Here is a 22,254-nt window from a genome sequence, read left to right as displayed (position 1 = left end):
TTTTGATGGAATTGTTCTATTGACTACAGTGGTGTTTACACAAATCTACACATGCAATAAAATTGCACAGACCTAAACAGACACACACAGACACGCGTGAGTGTATGTAAAATTTGTGAGACCTGAATAAGGCTGGTGGATCACACCAATAAAACTTTCCTGGAAGTGATACTGCACTTCATTTTTGAAGCATGTTATTATTGGGGAACTGGCTGAAATGTACATGGGACCTCTATACTATATCTTGCAACAGCATGTGAATATATATTTCAAAATCAAAAAGTATTTTTTAATTTTTTATTATAGTTGATTTACAGCATTCTTCAATTTCTGTTGTAGAGCAAAATGACAAAGTATAGTTGATTTACAGTGTCGTATCAATTTCTGTTGTACAGCATATAACCCAGTCATACATACATACATATATATATACACACATTCTTTTTCTCGTACTGACTTCCATCATGTCCTGTCCCAAGAGACTGTATATTGTTCACTGTGCTATACAGTAGGATCTTATTATTATCCATTCTAAACATAACAGTTTGCACCAATCAACCCTAAACTCCCCGTCCATCCAACCAACTTCCTCCCCCTCCCCCTTGGCAACCACAAGTTTGGTCTCTACGTCCATGAGCCTGTTTCTGCTTTGTAGATAGGTTCATTTGTGACATATTTTATATTCCACAAATAAGTAATATCATATGGTATTTATCTTTGTCTTTCTGACTTACTTCACCTAGCATGAGAGTCTCTAGTTGCATTCTACTCAGCCATAAAAAAAGAACAAAATAATGCCATTTGCAGCAACATGGATGCAACTGAAAGTTTTTTTTTTCTTTTTTAAATGAAGGCATTTAAGAACATTATACCACATTAGAGCAGCTTCAATATGAGAAGTTTCCATAATTTATTGAGCAAGATAGTTGCTTTGGTTAATTACATCCAGTAGTCATGGAGATGGCTAAATTCCATTATTTCAGTTAAATTTGCGGATATAGTAGTAGAAAAAGACTGCTTTGAAAGCTCAGAGGTTTTGGTCTTTATTCATTGCCTGTGTGACCAACACAGTGTGTGGCCTTGGGAAGTTCACTTCAGTATTTCTCTCAGAGGAGAGTGTGGAGCTGAATGACTAACATACTACAAGCACATCCTGGCCCTAAGTCAGAGGTAGAGAATAAGAGTTGAGTTCTAAAGAAGGAGAAAAAAGATTATCACTGGGATCTGGTTAGACACAAAAATAAGTTTCCCTTTGGTAAAGCTCCTAAGGTGGTTCTAGAACAGCAGTTGATGATAAGAAACTTTATTTTCTGGAAACAAGATACATATGACAAATATACACTGCCTGAGAACACTGTCTCAGGAAAACTAGAAATATGATACAACAATATCCTAGTAAAACACAAGTAACAGAGAACAATGGTGACATACATTTAGTCCACTATGGTAAATAGTACAATCTGCAATATAACTGAAGACAAAGCTTATTTCACAAATACAACTATGAATCTGGACTAGAAAGACACTCGCAAAAATGGTTTTGTTGTGCCTGCATGCATGTGTGCAAGTATTTTAAAAATAACTGACTGAGGAATTAGCATCCTTTTGCATCATAGCTTTTTTTTTTCCCCAAGGGAAGGTCTGTGTAGGAGGTTGAAGCTAGAGGGGCACAGTAACCCAGATTTCCTGAACACTTAGAAACCCAGGGATTAGCTGACCAAGAGTCCAGACAGACTGAGGATGTCTTTTCTTCCTGGACTTTGCCATCTAACAAGGTGAACCAGGCCAGTGAACCTGCTGGCAATTGACATGGAAAAATCCCATTTGGAATGGTTTAGTTACAGCTAACCTCAGGTAGAAGTAGTTGGAGCAGGTCGAGCCAGCTGTTTTGAGCAGGAATTTGAAAAGGCATTGAGCAAGGGGAAAGGTGTCTGCTCTGACTGAAGAACTGTTAAAAACCCAAATGTTTATAAGTATGTATTCCAGGATAATCACCCCATGAACACTACTACCACCCTACCAACCCCGTGTTTCACAATATCAAGACACACCACAAGGTGAATTTCATAGGCTACTAAAACACCTCTCTGGCCTCACTTCAGTCTCCCACTTCTTTAGGGGTGACGTAGATATTATGTTTAAACGACTGATGGTTTAATAAAATAGGTGTAATTTACCACAGTGGTTTAAGTTTTTAGCATGCATCAGAATCACCTGCGGTGCCTTTGACCACAGACTACTGGCCCTACCCCCAGATTTTCTGACTTAGTAATAGGGATGGGGGCCATGAATTTGCATTTCTAACCAAGTCCCAGGTGATGCTGATGCTGCTGGTCCAGGAACTGAACCTTTGAGAACCACTGATAGAGCACGTAAGGCTCATGGTCAATTACACACATATACATCTCCTGGGTCCCAAACTTTTCTCCAATTTGATTTGGAATTAGGACAAAGATCATATAAGCACACATTTCCTTAACAATGGAAATTGATCCTTCATCAACATAAAATTCTGTGAGAGGTGAGAGCAAACTTTAAAGTCCTTAAATATCCAGTGTGGAAGAACTTCTGATCAACAAGAATCTCTAGGCATAATCTGGGCCAGATTTTATTTTTTGTTCCACCCACCCTATTCCCTGACATGCAGGACAATCTTTCCTGTCAAGAGTCATAATTCCAACACTAGGGTGTGGGCAAAGAACTCAGCATCAGAGAGCACCCAGATAGGGTTCAAGTTCCTTCTCGGTCATTTACTAGCTGTAAGATTTTTGACAAATCACAATTCTGAGTGTAAAAGAGTGAGGAACCGTTAATTCCAAGACACTATATGGGAAAATTGCTTTGCAGGGTATATTTCATTGCACACACATAAACTTAAAACTATTATTCTCATTCCTCTTTACTAGATTCCTTCTGGAAAAAGACATAAGCACAATGCACGAAATCCTGCAGAGGAGCCCAGGACCTGATGTCTTCTCCCTTTCTATTGCTATCTGGTCTTCTCTTTTATAACCTGTGCGTCTAGTTTTGGGAGGACTATTTCAGTTCTCATTGCTGGGATTTGCAGACAGTAGTTAACAGGAGACCCACTTGTTCATGCTGTTGTCAATTTCTAATCCAAGGAAACTACTGAGACATTGCCACGTGACTCGTGATAGCCTTCCTACTTCATAGAATTTCTATGTAATTTCCCAAATATCTCAGCTTTCATACAACAAAGCAATTTTACCATTATGTCATGTTGTTTCACTGTTTCTCTTCTTTCTTCCTGTCTTTTCTTTCTTTCCGCCCTCCCTCTTTCTCTCATTCTTTTTTATTAATCATTTTTCCCTTTTTTGGCTGCACCAAAGCATATGGAGTTCCCGGGCTAGGGACTGAATCTGAAACAGTGTTGCAACCTATGCTGCAATGCTGGATACTTAACCCACTGCACTGGACTTGGGATTGAACCTGCATCCTGGTGCTGCAGAAACACCATCCATTCCATCACACCACAGCAGGAACTCCATGTTTCCCTTCTTTTTAAATTTATTATTTATTTATTTTTAAATTTTATTTATTTTTTAATATTAAGATTTTTTTTTCCATTATAGCTGGTTTATAGTGTTCTGTCAAGTTTTCACTGTACAGCATGGTGACCCAGTTACACATACATGTACACATTCTATTTTCTCACATTATCATGCTCCATCATAAGTGGCCAGACATAGTTCCCAGTGCTACACAGCAGGATCTCAATGTTAACCCAATCCAAAGGTAATAGTTTGCATCTATTAATCCCAAATATAATTTGATTTATAATTTATTATATATTATCAATATATTGATTTACAAAATATATTGTATATAATATAATTTGATTTACAATGTTGTGCCAGTTTCTGCTGAACAGCAAAGTGACTCAGCGATACACACACACACACACACACACATATATATATATATATACATTCTTTTTTTTTGTTTCTCTTCTTAATTGCATCTCCCAAGTAGACTGTTAGCTCCCTGAGGACAAGGGAGTGATACTTCTCCACCTGCTCTGAGTGGTCCAGCTTTCACACAGACATTAATAAATGGACACCTTCACCTTGCTCCAATCCCTCTGTAAGATACCTAAGCAGCAGAGCCTGATTGTGTCTCTAATGAGAACTTAGAGCAAATCATTCAGTTGTCAGCTCAGCACCTGGCAGAGCCCGAGCAGCATTTCAGGTACTGCTGAAGAAAATGATGTTAGCAGCAAACTACTACTTTGGCATCTGAGATATGCTCTATGTTCCTCTCAGCCTATCTCTTTGTAAAGACTGACACATGTTTTGACCACATAATCTTTTAAATTTTGCAATAATTCTAGGCAAATTTCACATTATATTTGTGGTTAAGCTTTCTGTTTATTTTCTGGGTTTGCATCCATCTCAACCAGTGTTTTCTGGGGTCATGGACATGGTGATTAGTATAATAGGCTGAACTCACAATAATATGCACCTTGGCAGTTTTAAGAGATATGAGGTAAAGACTTCAGGAAAATAAATTGAGCTCCAAAAGCTACATCTATGTAAAGTCACGGCAATCTGAGACGGTGTAGCTGTTACTCTTACCATCAATCTTAGGCAACTTCTAAAGTTTTCTGTGCATTGTTAGATTCACGCAAATGAACCTCATTCAGTGTATGCGTCCTCATTATAGCAGTGATCAATCCTATGGGAGAAAGTATCATTCTTCTATGCCGATTACTCATCTGTATCCCATAAGGCAATGGTTACTTTTCATCAAAGCAGAAGATTTCTATTTTTTTTTTTAGCAAATAAGCAAAAAATGTGTAAACCATAACCTGCAAGGTACAAGACATGTTTATTTAAGCATTGTTATTAGTCATCTCTCATATTGGAAAGAGTTGTTTAAGCTAAAAAAAGGTAAAATAAAAGAGTTGGTTTGTTCTTGAAAGATATCCATTCAAGGATATATGACACTTTCCATACCTAGAGCCCTAAAGTTTTCCACTCTTAGCAGATTATGTACTTCTCACGAGTCCTTTTTCTTCCCCTCCTTTTTAGGGGCAAACCTGTGGCACATGGAAGTTCCTGGGCCAGGGGTCCAATCAGAGCCACAACTGATGGCCTACGCCACAGCCACAGCAACATGAAATCTGAGCCACGTCTTCAACCTACACCAGAGATCACAGCAACGACACATCCTTAACCCACTGAGTGAGGCCAGGGATCGAACCCACATCCTTATGGATACTAGTCAGGTTTGTTGCTGCTGAGCCACAATGGGAACACCTCACAAGTCCTTTTCAGTGAATAGTAACATTACCATCATGGTGGAGTTAGGGCTGCACTCTCTGACTTAAATGATCTCAAACTATTAGCCTCAAGACCATGTGCTCAGCTATGTAATCTGTCTGTTGGATTCCCCAAAGGAAGATGGAACAGTTGTATGTGTTGAGGGGTTTTCAGGGACTGCTGCTGGCATTTGCTGCATAGATGAGAAGGCTATTTGCCTTCCCTGCCTGAGCAAGTAAGGGTTACATTTCAATACAAGTTAACACTCTGATAAGTAGTTCCCAGCAGACAAACTGGGAAAGATAGAAAGTCAGAAATATGATTTAGTAGTGCGCCACTTTGAGATGAGTCTATACACCTACAAATAACCCCATTTCTCACCTGGTGAGATGCTCAAGCGTAAGTTAAAAACACAGACAATAACTTTTTTCAGAAATGACTGAGGAAGGTAGAATACTGGGGGTATCTAATATTTCCGTGCCATAACTCAACTCCACTGCTCAGATCCTACAGCAAAATCTGACAAACACACAGCCTGGACCAGTGGTACTTTGAGGAAGAAAAGGCTCAGGGTGGTAGATGGCAGGGTGACCTCTTGGGCAAGCTGGCATTAGGCTCAGGAAACAAAACCCACAGTGGTGATGAGGCATTCAAAAGGTGCAAAAACTCAGAAAAGAGACTCAGGGAGGCTCCATGAAAATCTTCCCAAATAACAGGAAGCATGCTCAAGTTGGAGTTGGTACAAGTTCAAACCAACTTCACTTGTATTTTCTGAGACAAGGTTATCTTGGGATTTGGGGACATCCATGAGGTTGACATATGCAAACTTGACTACTATCTTTAAATATCTTTATATCACTATTTATTAATCTGTATGACTAGCTATTTGTATATGGCTGTGATATGTCTTTATAAAAAAAAAAGGAAAATTTGAGAGCAAAACCCAATTGTGTGGATCTCCCACTTAATTACAACTAAAGGGAGATCAGTTATTACAACATGGTAAATCAACTATACTTTAAAACAAAACAAAACAAAAAACCCATAAAGTGGAGTTCCTGTTGTGGCTCAGTGGTAATGAACCCAACCAGTATTCATGAAAATGCACATTCGATCCCTGACCTGGCTCAGTAGGTTAAGGATCTGGCATTGCCCTAAGCTGTGGTGTAGGTCGCAGATGTGGCTTGGATCTCACATTGCTGTGGCTGTGGTGTTAGGCTGGCAGCTGCAGCTCTGATTCAACCCCTAGCCTGGGAACTTTCATATGCCGCAGGTGTGGCCCTAAAAAAAAAAAAAGCAAAAAATAAAAAAATAAAAATCATAAAGGAAAAGAGAGATCAGTTAAACAAGCCACAAGCTCTGACCAAGGCATTATTCTTCATCCACCCCGTGGCTGCTTATCCTCATTACTCAGGACTTGAAAGCATCCTATCCATACAAATAAGTAGTTTGCACATTCCTTTATTCTCCACCAGCTAGAAGCTATTCTGCTTGATTACTTACTTAGATTACTTACTTAGATGACCAGGCCCAGGAAACTCTAAAGTTAGCTAGTAGCTTCTTTCTTTGTTCACTAGTAACTTAGTCATTGAGCCTGGGAATTTTGACTCTACTACTTATCAGATCTGCCGTATTGAGCAAGTTATATTGCCTCTCTTTTCCTACTTTTTTTTTTTAATCTAGAAAATAGAATGAGTAATACCACCACAGAGGGCTGTTGAGAAGGATTAAATGAAATCATACATACAAAATGTCTAGGAGAGTTCTTGACACCTGGTAATTCTTTAGTGTTTTCACTTCTATTCAACTCATTTCCTCTAGACTGACTCCAGACTCTAGTAGGAAACTTCTGATGGTAATTTTTCTTCCCATGGAGATTCCTGCCTATAGGGCAAGAATGCCCTGGTCATGCTGATCCTGGTGACAATGATAATTCTAAAAATGGCATTCTTATTTATAGCTCAGTCTCCATAAGCTTGCTTAATGTGATTATGCTCTTGAGAAAAAAAGATCTGGTTTCTGAATTCATAAATGAGGATCAATCTCTGGACTTTGATGAATTCACCAAAACAATGCTTCTGCGTCAAGACCAACCTCTCTCTTTCCTTCCAATTTCTACAGCTCATTTTCTGGTTGTGAACATAGGCTGCATGTTAGAATCACCCCAGCCAGTTTAAATTACAACCTTGGGATGGGATCCATGCATTCTGATTTTTAAAAAGCTGCCCTGGGTCATAAGCACAGATCTGTACTAAACCCCCATAATTAATGTTAGCCTGAACATCCTAAAGTAAGAGAGATTTTGTCTCAGTGGATCTAGGCTGGGATTTAAGTACCTGCCTTTTTAAAACACCCCAGACAATTCTGATGCAGGTGGTCCCTGAAACATATTTGATAAAAACAAAACAAAAATGAATGGCCAACTTCATAGCCTCATTGAGCCAGAGGGTCACGTAGAAAGTACGGTAAGTATGAACTATGGCAAAGGCGAGTTCTCCCACAGACTATGATAAATCACTGAATCCAAGTGAATAATGTGGAATGACTGACAGACCCGGGAGGAAGGAAAACTAAATATATATATATATATGGTTCTTGCCATGGGTTTTGGGGGAACTCGGAGAGGCACAAGCCAGGGACTAACATGTTTCTAGGTTCATAACTGATGATGATGACCTTTCAGCTCAGCTAGATGTGGGCTGGGGTACAAGGGAGGGAAACTAAGAGAAAAGCAAAACAAAACAAACACAACCAAAAAAATGATGGAGAGAATAAACTGGTAGGAACAAACACAGGTAATTGGTATAGATTATCATCTGTTCACAAATGGGCAGAAGGATTAAGGCTAAGAAAGAAATGAAACACTCAGATCTGTCAACTTCTCCCCCCTTAACCACCAACTAAACCCTAAAATCAAAGCCAAAAAATTTTCCACATGCTCAATCACATGAAATCACAGGGCTATTTTTTCCCCTTAGACTATGGTGGTTGTGTGAAGCTGGATTATTTTGCCTTTATAACCACTCCAGAGCAGAGATTGGTGTTTTCCTTCTTTGTCTATACAAGGATTCAAACTGTATAAATATGAAGCAACTCTCACTCTCACATCTGAAATATCAGAGGTATTTAGAAAATGAGAACATTTACAGCTGTTATGTCATAAACTCCTGGAAAATAATGCATATGAGGAAAAAAAATTCTTAAGCCAATAAAGAAAAAACATGCACAAACAGTAGATGATATTGACACTGAAGAAAACCAAAAAGAACATTCAGATGCTTTGAAATGTTTTCCTATTTTGAAAATCTGAGTCATAGTTTGATTAAATATTGAAAAAATCAACCTGACTCATATATCACTTTCTGTAAGTTGTCTAGCAGCATTAACAGAATTATTTTGCTTCTTTATTGTTTGCTTTTTAGAGCTGCATGCGCATATGGAAGTTCCCAGGCTAGGGGTCAAACTGGAGCTGCAGCCACTGGCCTACACCACAGTCACAGCAATGTGGGATCCGAGCTGCGTCTGTGACCTACACCACAGCTCATGGCAACGCCGGATCCTTAACCCACTGAGCCAGGCCAGGGACCGAATCCGCATCCTCATGGATCCCAGTCAGGTTTGTTAACTGCTGAGCCATGAAGGGAACTCCAGAAAGTACTATTTTGTAGTCATTCTAATAGTAAACATTACTTTGGTAGTGTTTAGGTTAAAAGAAAGAGGCAGAATTTATCTGCATATGGAAAAAAAAAATTACCTGACACATTTTGTCTTTATAAGTAGAAGCTAACGCTGTAGGGGAAAATCTGGACTACGGCCTGCACAAGACACCTTCCCGAATCCCCCTTTTCTTGGCCCCATTTATTAAGAACTACCTGTCTTCACATTTAAGCCTTACCTAAGCATGTTGGTGATGATTTAATCACCACATTTAAAAATGCCAGCGGAGTGATTACTATAAGAAGGAAGACATCTGACTAGTCCTGCGGGCTACGGGGCCTTTATTTTATAAAGGATGAGTGTGTGAGAGAAAACATCTGCTCCCCCATTTAAAAATATGTTTTCAAAGGGAGTGGTTCCTCCAACCTGCCCAAATGGTGTTATTTAACAAACACTGTATAATGAAGGTTGGAAAAATCTTCTCCCCAAAACATTGCTGAGGCACAACCATTTAAATACCCAAGCAAAATGAGTAAATGAGAAATATAATCAGATTGAATGCACACAGGGAACAGAAGGGATGAAAAACATAATACAACTGGTAGTGGGGGATATTGAAAGGATATGAGAATAATATTTTTCTGGACCAAGAATGTGTGTCATTTTAAATCAAAAGCAGATAAATTGTCTGTGAGCTATTTCCCTGGTTTACTCAAGAATGAGGCACCTTTAAAAAGACGTATGGGGAAGTCCCTTGCAGCGCAGAGGGTTAAGTATCTGGCATTGTCACTGCAGTGGCTTGGGTTGCTGCTGTGATGCAGGTTTGATCCTTGGCCTGGGAACTTTCATGTGCCATGGGCACAGTCAAAAATAATATGTATGGCGTAAAAGGTATATGGAACTGAACTTAATGATTTATAGAAATTAAAAAGTTCCGCCTAAAAATTACATATAATAAAATGTAATAACTCATCAAAAATCTAAAATATGAGTAAGCCAAATTGATGGATCCCAAGTAAACTCAAACCCATTATGTTCTCCAGGTTTAGTGAATTGCTAATTGAAAGAGTAAAATAATATAAAATACCATGTTTATGTAGATAAACACATATACATAATACATACTAAAAGTAAATGTGGCAAAATGCTCAAAATCAGTGATCCTGAAAAAAATTAAACTGTATACTTTAAATGGTTGAATTGAAGGGCATGTAAATTTTATTTCAATAAAATTGTTAAGAAAATAACATCTGCAAAATAAAATAAAACTGAACCATATTTAGGACTAAAAGCCACAGACTACTTCTCAAATCTTCATTAATCTATATTTTATTACAACCATATAACATTTGTTTTACCTTTTAACTGTTTACTTCTTAGTTGATTTTGTCTTATCCCATTTTAGGGTTTGTAGCTGGAGCCTAATTATAAAATCTCTATTCAGGAAAGTAGCTTCTCTTTCCTTAGGACAGCCTTGCAGCCATGATTTCCTTTAATCTCACGTGACCCCAAAGGAAAATGCCAGCCACCGACAATGAGTCCCCCATGGTAGAGCTGATGTGCTCATGACAATGAGTCTGGACATCTGCATATGCATCTGTCTCTAGCAATACCATGTGACAAGATCTCTTAAAATGCATCTTCTTCAAGTGATGCACAGATGCCCCAACCCTAGCCTCCAAATTTCCTCATGCCTCGTGTCAGCCCTAGAAAAGAACGTGAAAACAGCTGGAAAAACCAATGAATGGATGACTGGGCAACTGTGAGGAACAAAGGCAGGGAAGTGGAGGCACGGCTAAATTTTTAACCATAAGATCAGACACGGAGCAGTTATGACTATTCTGGTTAAAGATACAAAGCAATTGTGTACATCATTAAGACATTTTTCACTACAGAGACTGGGGTTGTAAAGTTTTAATTTCTTCACCCAATTTACTTGGAAAAATATTTATAATTAAAACAACACTGCATGTTAATTATGATAAAGAGATTTTTCCAAAAACCTAAACTGATGAGTCAAGAATCATGAAAAGCACAAATTTAGTGTATCTGGCAATGGTTGGAAGGGCTTCTCTAGTCCATGGTTTCCAGCTGTAGCAGCATCAGAAGCTCCTGGAGGGCTTGTCACAAGGGCTTGTCCTCAGAGTGTCTCAGAAATTTGTATTCACAAAGAGTTTCAAGGTGGTGATGATGCCGCCTGTCTGGGGACCACACTTTGAAAACTGACATTTTACTGTCACAAGAACTTTGGGGTTAACTACAATGTCATTAACTTGATTTGTCTCTGGGGAGAATTTCCCTAGACTGATATTCTTTTCCATTGCCAACCTGTCAATGGTTATTCCTCGGAATACTGGTTTGAAGCAGAAAATTCTTAGCCTCCTCTCTTGTACTTAATGTATTGAGTAGTGATCAAACAACTTGACAAAGTCAATACATTTATTTTTAATGTGTAATTTTACATCAAAGGAAATTAACACGAATTCTTGCTGGTAGGTGCTACTTAGCATTTAAATGTGGATTTTGTGTTCCCTGTTTTCTTCTTAGCTTAGCCACATTTTCCTACAAGCTTTCTGGTTAAAAATTGCATTTCAGATGGATAATATTCTTCAGGATAAAGGACACTTAGTGGGAATTCAGGAAGGGATGGGATAGTTAGTTGTAGAATCCTGCCAGAAAAGAAATAGTCTATGTGAAATGGGGGGAATTTCAAACCTTGCTATAGCATGCAATAACAGTTTCCCAGGGGAGGAGAAAGCACTGGTTTAAAGGACTAAGAGTACCTCCACGTGATCCCTGAACCTTTGCACTAATGGAATGTTCTGTAATCCTATTTGTATCCTTGTCCAAGTACTCCTTCATCCCACTAATCTGAAAAGTGCTTATTATTCAGAAACAGATCAGTAGTAATCCCCTCAGATTCATCCTCTGAAAATCAAGGTTGAGTGATATTTTTAAGTTTATATTTGCATTAAAAAATGTGGATTGGACTTCTGTGAAGTTGGAGCAGAAGTAATTTTCTCTCTTCCTTTCACTAAATACAACTTGAAACTCTTGATGCTGCACACCAATAAATATACAAAGACTTTGCAAGTTTAGAGAGAAGGCAAACCAGCCAGGAGGCCTCAGGACCCAAGGACAGGGTGATGAGTTCTCCAGATTTTCGTATTTCTCCATATATACCAGACATGGATATAAAGAAAGCAGAAACCCAGAAATGCCAAGAGGCATAGATGAAAAAAAATGGTAAGCCAACAAAAGCATCCTCTTTCAACCGAAGGACCAGGAAAGCAGCAACATGTAGAAAGTGTCAGCTAAGAAACAGAATGTACAAGAAACAACTAAACGGAAATTTTAGAATTGGGAAAAAAACACCAACCAATAATCAAATGTAGAGGGTGGGCTCAATAACAGAATGGAAATGACAGAAGAAAGAATCTGTTAGCTGTATGATAGAACTGGAATTACCCAGTATGAACCACAGAGAAAAAGGACCACCACCACCAACAAAGCCTAAGAAACCACCCATGTAGGCTTCCAGAGATATTTGTGTTGGTTCTAATTCCTGGAAGCTGTGACTGTTACCTTATATGGCAAAAGGGATTTTGCAGATGTGATAAAGTTAAAGATCCTGAGATAGGGAGACTATGATGACTATCAGGGGGCGGGGCTGAATGTCATCACAGTGTCCTTAAAAGAGCAAGGAAAAAAAGAGATTTGACTACAGAAAAGGAAGTAGGAGATGTAATTACAGAAGCAAGAGACTGAGAAGTCAAGTGAAGAAGGGACTGTGAGTCGAAGAATACTGGCAGTTCCCAGAAGCCAGAAAAGGCAAAGAAATGTATTGTCTTCTGGAGCTATCAGAAGGAATGAGCCCTCCCAGCATCTTTACTTGAGTCCAGTGAAACTGATTTCTGACATCTGGTCTCCACAACTATAAGACTAAACGTGTGTTGTAAAACACCCCATTTGTGGTAATTTGTTACAGTGGCCATAGGAAACTAATATATTGTGGTTCTATAACAAAAGACCTAATGTTTATGTCTTGAACCTGGAAGAAGAGAAAATGGACAGGGATCAAAAATTACTCAAAGAAATAATGGTTGAATATTTCTCAAATTTTGACAAAAGGCATAAATCTATAGATTCATGAACCTGAATGAGAAACAGAAAACCTAAAGAATATCAAGACACAGCACTAACTTATGAAAACTAAAAATAAACAAACAAAAATCATGAAAAGAGCTAGAGTGAAATGACACTTTACCTATAGGGAAAAAAACCAATAGAAGATTTCTCATCAGAAAACATAGAGGCCCATAAGGATGTGGCATAGCATTTTAAGGTGCTGAAATTAAAGAACTACCAACCCGGAATCCTATGTCCACATAAAAAGATCTTTCAGGAATGAAGGGGAAATCAAGACATTCTTAGATGAAGGAAAACAAAGATATTGTCACAAGAAGACCTGTCTGCTCTAAAGAATGACTAGAAGAAGTTCTCAAAACAAAAAGACAGCAATAAAAGAATGGTGGAATATCAATAAAGAAGGAAGAACATGGTAAGTGAAAATATCAATAAACAATGGATTTTCTTGCTCCTCTTGAACTTTCTGACTTATATTTGACAGTAGAAACAAAAATGATAACATTTTATGATGCATGTAGAGGAAATATTTAAGACAACTATACTCTAAGTAGAAGTGGATAAAGTTACATAATGAAAGGTAAAGGTTCTATGCTTCATTGTAATTGATAAAATGACAATGGTAGGCAGTGATAAATCATTTGTATATGATATAATACTTAGAGCAACCACTAAAAAATCTATATGAATAGATACTCTTAAAAACATTACATATAAATAAAAATGGAATTCTCTATATGCTCAAGTAACCTACAGGAAGGCAATGAAAAAAAAAACAAACAAACCCAGAGAAACTAAAATAAACAAAAACAGGGGAAAAAAAGCCCAAAATAAAATGGCAGACATACATAGCCTTAATATACCAATAACTATAGTAAATGTAAATGGTGTAAATATGCAAATTAAAAGACAGATATTTGAAGAGTGGATTAAAATATGTAACCTGCCTATATTTTAAGAACAAGGAATTCAGATAAAATATAACAATATAGGCAAGTTGAAAGCAGAAGAACAGAAAAAGAAATATCATGCAAACATCTATCAAAGAAAAAAGGAATATTCCATACAGTGGACTTTGAGGAAGTAAAATTACCAGATAGAGGAATATTATGCAATGATAAAATAATCAATACACCAAGAAGACATAGCAATCCTAAATATTTACATATACCAAATAATAGAATGGCAAAATGTCTCAAGTCAAACTGATAGAAGAGAAAGGAAAATAGACAAATTCACAATTATACTTGTAAACTTCACAAACGATTTCAACAGTCAATAAAACTAGATAGAAACTTAGTAAAGACATACAAGAATTTATCAGCATCATCAACCAACAGAACCTAACGAGCATTTATAGATCACCCTACTCCAAAAGAGCTAAATACGAAATCTGTGCAAGTGCCCATGGAACATACACCAAGACAGACAACATTTTGTGCCATAACATAAACCTCAACAAATTAAAAAAATAATAATAACCAAAAAAAATCCAAAAAAAAAACCCCAAACTGAAAACAGTGTTCTCTGACCAAAATGGAGAAAGAAAACACAGGGAATGAGGTTCTCTGACCAAAAACAGAGAAAGATGACAGAAAAATGCCCCAACATTTGGAAACTAAATGCCACCCTTCTAAATAACCCTAAGAGTCAAAGACGAAATCGCAGGAGAAATTTTTTTTTCAAATAATACTTGAACTGAATTAAAATGAAAATACAATATATCAAAACGAATGGGATAGCAACATCAGTGCTTCAGGGAAACTTACTGGCACTAAAAACATGGATTGGATATATTCTAACTTTTTGGATTATGCTTGTCAATGTAAAATAGTCAGAGTATTATTTATATGTTTATCTGGGTTACTTTTTACAATAATATATGATAGCACATATGTTACTTTTATTCATGTTGGTGCAGGTGACAAAGATACACATATAGCTATTCAGTTTTCAGTATCATGTTGACACAATCAAATCTGTTCAGAAAACACAGCTGTACTGCAGGTCCTGGCACCTTTCTTGGCTGGTGTTGCTGTCAAAAAGGTTATCTCCTGCATTTTCTCAAAATAAACCAGAGCTTTATCATCATTCCTTGATTCAACACAACCTCCACTGACAGAAAAGAGGTACCACCAATTTTAAGTTTAGATTCTACTTTTTTTTTTTTCTGGCTTTTGAGAACTTGTGGGTGATTCACCACGTTCCACTGTGCTTGATGAATGAATGATGAGGATGCTGGAGATGACAGGGGCTTTATGATCCTGGGTCCCTGAGTGAGGAAGTTGTAAACTAAAGTCTTTTACTGACCAGCATGGGCACACAGCATTAGCAAGACATAAATCTGTATTCATTACAGTAACTGAGATTTTAGAGTTGTTTGCTATGACTGCATAACCTAAATTATTAACTGATTAATACAACTTATAAAATATTACATATTTTGTATTTACATTAAATACACAAAACTCTTTGCAATAGGACACTACACTATGGCATCATTAACTGTAAACTACAGTTCATGAATTATTCATTGTTGTACTTGATGGAAACTTCCACTCTGATAATATACACAAACACACACACACAGTCAAATCAGCTCTTGAATCTCTTTCCTTTTGGTATTAACTGGAACAATAGCCTACCAGTTACTCCATGATAACAAGCTTTGTGTGATGCTGAGCATATAAAGAAATAACATATCACAATCTTGACATGGACACATGAGTCACAGAAAATGTATGCACTGCCTAGAACATTTCTAACACCTTCAAGGAAGAAAGTCAGATATTTGTATATGTGCTCTGGGTATGAATCGCAATTCGTGGTTAACATCAACACGAATCATATCAACTGCATATTACCCATCGTTTGCAGGGAGAAACAACATTGACATTTACAGAGACTGTAGAACTTTATATGCATCAGCACACCTAGCTAAGGAGTACTTTACTTTGCTAATATGCCGTGTGTTTTAGGTTAACATTATTTGGATAATATTTTAAATTATTAAGTTTTTAATCATAAAATTACTATGAGTCATGTCAAAAGTTCCCAATGTAAAGCTAACAGGTACTTTTTAATTTTACCAAAATAATTCAACAGGTGTTTTTATGTCATACTTTATATCCTCTTTGTAGTACACAGTACTCTGGACAAAGTCATTGGGGGTAGATGAAACAACTGACTTAAAATTCTCAAGTTTATTAAAGGTCATAAATATCTTGTTAAAGATATTTCCCTAATTATTTGAAATGCTAAAGTATATACTCTTCATGTTAAGAATCTCAATAGTTTCAATGGTACAGGAGTTACTCTTTTTGAATTTTAAAAATATATAATACATAATGAGAAATTCTCCAAACTCCAACACTCACCAGGCTTTGTCTAGGCATTTGCGTATCTGTCCTTGCTTTATGTATTTTACATGTAAAACATGGGGCAAGAAGCATTGATATAAAGGACGTTACAAGGTTTCCCACTGGTTTGTATTGAGGGAAAGGTAACCAATAGATCAAATTAGGAGGTGTTATGATTTCTAATAGTGATGGGAACTTCAACTGTACTGAATTGTGCATCAGTACAATCATGAATCAGATAGTCACATGTAAATAGTTAACAGTATGGACTATGGAATCAACAATTGAGTCAGAATCTCTACCTATGAGACAGTGGCCATGATTTCTGCCCTCCTTGTGTTTCGCTTTCCCCCTCTATAAAATGGAGATAATGATAATATAGGCAGCCCTCACATAGCTATTGCGAAGAGTACCTAAGTTACTTTATATAGCATCATAGAATGATGCCTGGCACACAGTAAGTGGTCAATACATTTAGTTATTATTACGTTTGCTTTAAATTGTTAATACGCATTTCCCCAACATATTCAATACTTAACATCACCTCCCTTACTCTGGTGTCTCTCCTCTTCCTACCAACACTTTAGGGACTCTTGGGGAGGTGTGATGAATCAATTATCTTTCCATTTTGAGACACCCTGCCACTTCAACAACCAAACACACACACAAATAACTTTTAAAATCTGAAAGTAGTTGTTAAGGCAAAGAAAGATGATGATACTTCATGAAATTTAAATAACTCTTCGAAAATAGGATAATCACCAGATAAGGGTAGGGCATGCTCTACATGCTATAGAAAAGTGTTGACAGGAGTTTCGTAACCCAAGCCATGTCCGTAGGTGTCAAAGGAAGGGAAAGAGTATATTTGCTGGTGAACAGAGAAGTGGACAGAAGACCAGAGTGTGAGACAAGGCTCTGATTCAGCAAACACCAATGAAAGCATTTAAGACCACCTGACTTAGGAAACGCCTAATACCTTATGCCTCTGTAAATATGCTAGGGCATCCTGTTCTAACCTCTGTGTTTGGTCCAGAATCCTATTACACATTCTTACAAAACTCCTTCTTTTAGAATTCACCTCAGTGTGTAAATCAACATTTATTTGTATAATTATTTTCTTCAAGTCTAACCCTCGTGCCGGCAGGGTGCCCTCATCTTTCTGCCCATCATCTGGAATGGAGGGCCTCTACAAAAGCAGAGACAGCACAATTCTCCTCAAACTAGAGGCAGGGGACTTGAAAGGAAAAAGTCGTGTCAAATCCCCCAGGTGAGATAAAAGTATCGAGGGAGTGTCTTTTTCTAAAATAAGTAACAGAAACTAGAAAACTGGAACAGCTGAGTCTGTTAAGAAAAGATATATGTATGGACCACAGGATTTATGCCACAATAACAACCTACATTTTAGAAATCACTCTCAATACCAAGAACACTTGTGCCTAATGGTCTGCGACTTTCCTGGCTGCAGAACTACACTCTGGCACCCCCACACCCCCAAATCAAGATGGGGGCCATAATTTGGGGTGTGGGGGAGTTTAACCACTGAAGGGTGGGATGATTCTTTTTCACATCCAGAGATTAGGTTTCCATATAGTTCAGTTGGATTCTAGCCTCTTTTCACTTATCACGTTAGGTAAGGGGGAAGTGAAATATGTATACTGAATTTAATTAAACTGAAAGAGAAGACTTAAGGAAATCTATGAATGTCAAAATAATTTTGAAACTCGTTATGGGAAGCAATTAAATTTACTTGAAAAGATAACAGATGACGACCTAAGAGAGACATCTGTCCAATAAAAATGAGTATTATGAGAGCTCCCTGATAAGCTCAAATGAGAAGTAATTCTCTAAATATGTTGCAGTTGGACTTCACCCCACTGAGACCTTTCTTCACATCATGGTTCATTTAAAACAAGTGGAGATATTTACACTATTTCAACTTCATTGCCACCCAACTTTGTGTTAAGTACACAGAACTGGTGAAAACGCATGACATCCACGAACACCCTCACAATATAGTCTGCTTTTAGTTGCTGATAGTTGAATGAGAATTGCATAATTCTTCTTTTAAAACTGCCTAAGTGCTTGTCAGACTGATTGAATTAAAGATGATTAAACTTGCTCAACATTTCTGCAAGATGGTGTTCTGAAGAAAATGATGGCCCTGCCTTGAGCAAAGAACAGACTGATACCTTAGGAAGTTTACAATTAAGCACAAACATACAGATTCAGCCGCCTGCTTTATCACAATACACTTTGCTGATAAATCCTAACTGCTGAAAAGCTAAACTCTACTGATAAACACTTCTTTATAATTGTGGTAGGAAACTTGGTCAAGAGTGGGAAAAGGAAAGAACTCAAAGGATATTTGCCATAATTATAACATGCAGCACATAGTTGATGTTCATCTTGGTAGAGTGGTGTGGTCAATACAGCCAATAGAGAGAAGACTTCAGGAACAATGGGGTCCTATTTCATTTAAAAAAAAATACGAAAGTTGGTTTAGAGTACAAAAGCTCAACTGGGTTCTGAACATTTAATAACATTTAATGACCTTGGGCAAACCACTTCACCTCTGTATCTGGATTTCCTCATGGGTGAAAGGTGGACAGTATTATTACCTACCCCTTATGTAGTGTAAGAATTAACTACCATAAGGTTAGTGAATAAACCTACAATTGAGTGAATAAAGCTAAAGTTCATAGGACTGTGTCTGGAACATATGAAAAGCTGCTTTTTTCCTAAAGTTTCTACCTTTGGAATAAGCAAAATAAGTCCTTTTTGTAAAAGAAATGAATGATTATGTATACTTTTAGCAACATAGGTAACTGATATGTTCAGAAGGAAACACAACACACATTAAATACCAAGTGATCATAAGAGATAATAGGAAACCTGAACATCAAAAGAAGAAACATCAAAAGACCTTTTTTTTAGACCAACAATAAACCCAATGGCAGCGAACTTCACCGCGAGAATGTGTCCATTTTCTCCCCCCACCCCTACTCAAGCTCTACACTTACCTCCTCAAAGCCATACCCCAAGCCTGCCAAAGACCAAAGTTTTGCTACCAAGTCCAGGCGTGGTCCCACTGGGCCCAGCCCCGCCAGCCCTCTTCTCTCCTTGGCTTTGGTCTCTTGGACAGACACCTCGCCACCTCTCACTCCCTTACCAGAACCAACCTAGCGTCCGCCGTCCGTCCAGCGGAAAACTCCAAAGTGGGCAACAGGCTATAAAAGCCGAATACTCACCATCCCCACCCCGCCCCCTGCGCCCGCCCGGCCCGCGCCCCTCCCCGGCACGGGGCGCCCACTCCCACCCGGCCCGCCGCCCGGTCACCGCAGTGCATTGCAACACGCGCAGACGCCGCCGGCTGGAGAGGACCCCACCGCGGACTTCCCGGTCGATAATAGCCCCCTAGACTGCTCCCCACGTGAGTGTCATCCCTAATGGAGGTGGCCACGCCACCTCCCAGCAGCTCAGCCCGCGGGAACCACCGAGACAGTAGCAGTGACCACAAAAACAACTCGACCTACGGCGCAAGGGAGCCAGCTGCCATGGCCCGCCCGGGAGCGGCGCAGCGGCGGCGGCAGCGGTGGCGTGGGGGTAGGGGTGTGGGTGGGGGTGGGGGCTGCGGCGTGGCCGGGCCTCGGCAGGCAGCGGGCATTTACCTGCGCGGCCCCGCGCCCCCGGGCGGGCCATCCTGCCGCAGCCACTCCCGCCGCCCCGCGGGCCAGAGGCGCCGCCCGCCGCCCGGGGAGGCGCCGAGCCGCAGTCCTGGCTGCGGCGCCCGGCACATGCTTCGCGCTCCCGGCGGCCGGCGCCCGCGCACAGGTGGGAACCCCGCGAGTGGGCGTTAGGGCGATTCCCTCCCCCCAGCCGGCGCTCGCCTCCCGTTTCCACTCTTGACTTTGCCGGGTGCGCGGCGCCTGCCCTTGCTCCGGCGGCCAAGCTCCCGTGCCCGCGCCCCGGCGCCGTGGGCGGCTGCGGTCCCTGCGCAGCTGGGGCTGCGCGTCACGGGCATCGCCGCTGCACCGGGCGGCCGGGGGGCAACTCGCCGCACCCGGGCCCCGTGCCCACCCTTCGCCAGCCACCCGGACCCCCTGCACTCCCGCGCCCTCCCCCACTAGGGAGCTGTCAAGGAAGAAAACGCCTTGCACACACCTTAGAATGGACGGGCGCCTCAGTCGCTGACTCGCCAAACTCTTAGAAGGTGTCCACCGGTTTTTAGGGAGGTTTGGGCATGGAGTCCGAGCCGCTTTCTTATTATTTAATAATGTTGGAAGTGCCGGGTCCGCTGCCAGAGTTGTGGGTCATGTGGGCACAGCAGAGGCTGGCTGCTGCCAGTACCAGGGTTTCCTGAGGATCCTGAAACTATGATCTCATCCTCCTCATCCGCCTCCCCCGCCCTTCTCTCCGCGGGCGCGCACGCACAGCACACACACATACACACACATGCACACACACGCACACACACGCTCACGCTGCATGCACTATCCTCCTTTCTGGACCGAAATATTCTTTCAGGGAAATACAGTGTTCACTGTCTTCATTGAGAGAAAAAAAATTTTTCTTCCGGATAAAGATATTTCTCTTTCAAACCTTGATTTATGTGCTTTGTTTATTTCCTACAGTTGGCCCTCACACGTGCAAGGGAGCTGAACAGAGCTTCAGAATTAAAATTAAAAATAATCATCATCTTATGTTGACCCAGATTTTGGTTAGAACCCAAGGGCTCAAACAGTACAATTTTCAATTTAAAACAGGGGCATGGGGGTTTGGGATGGATATGCTATAAAATTTGGTTGTGATGGTCATTGTACAACTATGAATGTAATAAAATTCATTGAGTGATTAAAAAAAATAAAACAGAGGCAATAACATACCAGGCTTGACTATGGAATAGTAACATTTGAGATGTGTGCAGTGGGTTTCTCTCCCAAGCTGCAAACATTTCCCAAACATTACCTCATTTATTTGCAGAACATCTTTGCAGAGGAGGTGGATGAGAAGGCAACTAGTACTGTCACTTCGGAGACACAGAAACATAGGTCAAATAACATGACTTATCCAAGTTCACGTAAGTCAGTATTTCCCTGTAAATATTAATTGTACAGCTACTCACAGATTGCTAATTCACTAAAATCAATTCCTGGGAATTTAAGGTACTGAAAAATAATGGAGATATTTTGATTATTTTTAAGTGACCTACAATCTAAGATTGAAAATTAATTGATTAATTAATTTTCTATTGTAGTGTTTCCATAGAATATTCTCTTGTATATTTGTGTGTCTCTCCAGTTTCATATTTTCATTTATTTTCTTTCTTTTCTGGGAGTGTTGTACATCTCTGCATGCATATGTGTGTACTCATTCATTTGAGTAGTTTGCACGCCATACATAGCAAATATCAAGCAATTTTAGTCAATGCTTTTGGTATAGTCATTGATTTCATAGTGATTTCTATATTTCATTCAATCCCTTTTCAACTGCCTAGTGTGTATGAAGCGCTGTGCTATGTTTTGAAGGGTATAAAGGAGTTTAATGCATGGAACCTGTTCTCCATTAGTTTACAGCTAATTGTTGCTGAATGATCGGCAGATGAAATGCTTTATTATTTTTGGAATTGTAAATTATCACAAAGAAAGTACACAATACACTCTTCTTCTTTTCACCTTCTTAGTATCTGATCCATGTTAAAATTATTTCATCTGTCTTTGTGTTCCAGATTTTAATCTTTGACCCTATGGTATCTCAGTGGCAAAGGTAATACATTATTTTGCCCTTCACTTAAAATGTGCCATACTCACATA

At 39.3% G+C, this 22,254-nt stretch overlaps 1 protein-coding gene across 2 annotated transcripts in view; it reads right to left on the bottom strand.

Annotated features, from left to right (window-relative positions):
- DTNA (dystrobrevin alpha) overlaps window positions 1-20,808 on the bottom strand; it is a 424,974-nt gene extending 404,166 nt beyond the window's left edge. Inside the window, exon 1 of one of the 2 annotated variants that reach the window (XM_047794112.1) lies at window positions 20,606-20,808. The gene's annotated coding sequence lies outside the window, so the exon portion shown is untranslated. The remainder of the gene's footprint in view (window positions 1-20,605) is intronic. The other variant, XM_047794094.1, reaches the window with a different exon arrangement.
- Window positions 20,809-22,254: the final 1,446 nt, after the last annotated feature.

Source organism: Phacochoerus africanus, chromosome 8 (genome assembly GCF_016906955.1).
Source record: "Phacochoerus africanus isolate WHEZ1 chromosome 8, ROS_Pafr_v1, whole genome shotgun sequence".
Taxonomy (NCBI): Eukaryota; Metazoa; Chordata; class Mammalia; order Artiodactyla; family Suidae; genus Phacochoerus; species Phacochoerus africanus.
Note: the sequence above shows the minus strand (reverse complement) of the source record. Positions and strands in the feature narration are given on the sequence as shown.